The 3,420-nt window shown below is 42.0% G+C and overlaps 1 long non-coding RNA gene across 1 annotated transcript; it reads right to left on the bottom strand.

Annotated features, from left to right (window-relative positions):
• Window positions 1–2,224: 2,224 nt before the first annotated feature.
• On the bottom strand, window positions 2,225–3,036 carry LOC122039796. Its single transcript, XR_006128383.1, has 3 exons — window positions 2,641–3,036; window positions 2,480–2,558; window positions 2,225–2,294 (listed from the first exon to the last, which is right to left on the bottom strand). It is a non-coding gene; the product is annotated as an uncharacterized LOC122039796 (long non-coding RNA).
• Window positions 3,037–3,420: the final 384 nt, after the last annotated feature.

The raw sequence follows: 3,420 nt of genomic DNA, 5'->3' as shown, positions 1-3,420 counted from the left end.
GAGATTCAACAAAATAAGGATCTATATGATCAACTTTATCTAGATCAAAATTTGATAGTCAATCTATTATTCTCATTGAATTGGTTCGAGCCGTGGGCACCAGAAATGTATTAGATGGACTTTATACCTTTGGGAATTGTCATCGTATCAAGGTACAATCTTACACTGCATACATTTGATAATAATGTTGGGAGTTATTTTACTCACTTGCCATTAAGAACTCCTTCAGTTTCAAATCAAGAGCGTCGAGAAATAGCTATTGCCCATGTTGGCAATCACTTTGTGCAAGTTTTCTTACACCCGTATTACCCTGTACTACCCATTCCAACGTGGTGGTGGCAACATTCATTGTATAAAGCTAAAGGATGGGTCACTCATTATAGGACACGTGTTCATTTGTGGTACGAAGTAATAGGTATACTACCAAACGCGTTGGGAGCAGAATTTAGAGACAATATTGATTAAAATTTTTATTTTTATATTATTTCATGTTTTTTTGTGTATTATTACATGTACTTTTCATTTAAAAAAAATATTTGTTCGTAAGTTATAAATATGTTTACTATTAATTGTTAGTATTTTTGTTACTTTCATATATATAATTTTTATTTTGATCTATATTTTTATATTTTTTTTAAAATTTTATAAATAATAATTCCTAAAATTTACCATTAAAAAAATAAACAAAGATTACAAAGTAACCCTAGGTGGTGAAAACCCCTAAGGGGCGGTAACCTTAGGTCCTAGGGAGTAGTTGTCACGCCCCAGAGAAGTCCCTGTCCGAAGAAATTTCGGCAGCATCTCCCCTGTACGACGGACAATCTGAAACTTTCTACATACATAAATACCTCAGCCACAGGCGGCTGGAATAATAACAGTAAATAAAACCAATCACCACGCAGTTTATATAAGTATTCAGCCTCTGGCTGTCACAACCACGCAGTTAATAAAATAGTAAACAAAACAATAAAACTCTGACTCGAAATCCACCCTACTCCACTACACTCGTAAAGCTCAAAACCGACGAACCCACCTCTTCTGCCGTCCAGGCAGGCATATAGTAGAATAAAATCCAAATCATATCAAAGGTCCATCAAACGAAAGGATTCCATATAATATCCATATGAAAAATCCAAAACAAGACTAAAACAAAGTCTGATAGAGAAAAAAAAATAACTAAAATAAAATAACAACTCAACCCAGAAGAGGACTAGCACTACGTGCTGTGGGGACTAGCGACTGGAACTCCCTCCTGACAGCATCAACCTGAAAATATCAACAATGGAGGCGGGTGAGTCCAACACTCACAGGTACTGATATGCAAAGTAAAGAAATAACACCTAGCACTAATCATGCGAACTCTGATAAAGATAAAGGTAACTACAAACCAAAGAAGACAGGAGAGAATCTGTACTAACCAGAACCCGGTAAAAGGAGGTATAGAAGACCAGTATGCATGTCAATCAAGGTATCCAAGCAATGCAGCATATAAGTGCAACAAACACAAACACAACAATAAATGCATCATGCATATGATGCCAATGTCATGGTCACCCCGACGCCAGTCACCAACTCACAACAAGTGGGACCGAGTGGGTAGGGTGACAACCGTGCACTCAAAGAACACTACTCCCGATGAGTGATCGAGTGGACGGATGTCGAGTACATACGCATTCTACCCCAAATCATAAATGGGGAGCGCAATGCTCTCCCGGTACGCTGTGACGGGAGGGATCTCTAACGTGCTACTGCGTCACACTACCCATGAGCGGACCAACGGAGCACCGAAGAGCCAACCGACGTGCTACCATGTCCCGCTACCCATGAGGCCACAACGGAGCAGTGATGAAACCGCAAAGTGCGCGACAATAAAGGAGCAATCAATCACTCAGCATGCAATCATGCGAATGGTGCATGTCACTAAACATGGTAATATACTAACCCAATCTCTGGACATATCATAATGTGCACCAAAGCGAATGAATCATATCAAGGTATCTGATTCTATAAGGTATCAAACCTAGGTCCTGACATGGTAAAATATGGTTATATCACTACCCATGAGCATGTGGAATCAGGTACATATTCATACAAGATGTAAACAAACAATCAATCAACAGGTAGCATGTATTGGGCAGTGATTAACCGAAACAAGTAAGAAACACAATTAATGCATCTTGTTAATTTAATTACTAAGCATATCAAAGACAATAAGTCAAAAGTACCCGCCTCCAATCGAAAAGGATCGTATCCAAAACAGATCCCCCGTCAAGACACCGTCTCGAATCAATATCCTGTAATAAATCGTACAGTTTGGCTAAGTTTAATTATAACTAAAATAGCTAAACCAAACTATTTTCTTCAGGAACCCCAATTGAATTTAACTAAAAATCAATTAGGATTAGTTCCATTAACCCTAACCATTCTACTATTCGATTTCATTAAAACCTACACATGAATCCAACTCTCTACTTCTTACCTCAATTCTTCTTCAGCCGTTCTGTAATGGCAATAGAACCAATCAGTAATGAGATGACTGGAATTGAGGAAACCCCAATCTGCAAACCCGGTCAGAACCAATCAACAACAGCACTGATGTTTCAAACCACAATAGAAACCCTAGGGAGGAAAAGGGAGAACCTCGGATCAGCAATGAAAACCAGGGCACAATGAACAACAAATCAGATTGGTAGCGCCGAGGAGATGGGTGTCACGGCTGAGGCTAGGGCACAGCTCTGCTCGACGATCGGAGGGAAAGCTCTAGGGCCGAGGAAGGCCGGCGGCAGCGCTGCTCCGGGCGGAGGGAGAGGCGATCGGCGCTGTGCCAAGACACGGCAGAGAGGAAGAAGGGCACAGAGAAGTCGGACTTGGGAGAAAGGAGGAAGATGACCGGCGCTGCTCTGTGTGTCGCCGACGGCAGTGGCTCGGCGTCGGGTGGCTAGGGCAAGCAGAGGAGAGGAGTTTGGCTCGGGCAGGCGGTCGGGCGGCGGTGCTAGGGCTCCGGCAGAGGAGAGGAGGAGAGGGAGAAGAAGTGGCCGGCGTTTTTGTGCTCTCGGAGAGGAGGAACCGCCGGCCGGCGGTTAGGGCAGAGAGGAGGAAAATCGGCGGCGTCGGGGAGAAGAGCTCGGGCTCGCGGAAGAGGAAAAGAAACGGAGGAATAAAAATAAGGAAAAAGAAAAAGAAAATGAAAAGAAAAATAAAACTTTTCCTCATTTAAATAGGATAGTCTAAACAGGCCTTTTCCGGGCCCCATTTTTATCCCCGTGAACTTATCCGTACGAGCTCCGAAAAATTCCCGAAAATTTTCCAAAAATTCCGAAAAATTCCCTTAATCATATTCGCCTATTTCCCGTATTTTACATTCTCCCCCACTTATAAAAATTTGGTCCCCAAATTTTCGTTATCTACCATCAGCAAGTA

The sequence above is a fragment of the Zingiber officinale genome, chromosome 2A (assembly GCF_018446385.1).
Source record: "Zingiber officinale cultivar Zhangliang chromosome 2A, Zo_v1.1, whole genome shotgun sequence".
Taxonomy (NCBI): domain Eukaryota; kingdom Viridiplantae; phylum Streptophyta; class Magnoliopsida; order Zingiberales; family Zingiberaceae; genus Zingiber; species Zingiber officinale.
Note: the sequence above shows the minus strand (reverse complement) of the source record. Positions and strands in the feature narration are given on the sequence as shown.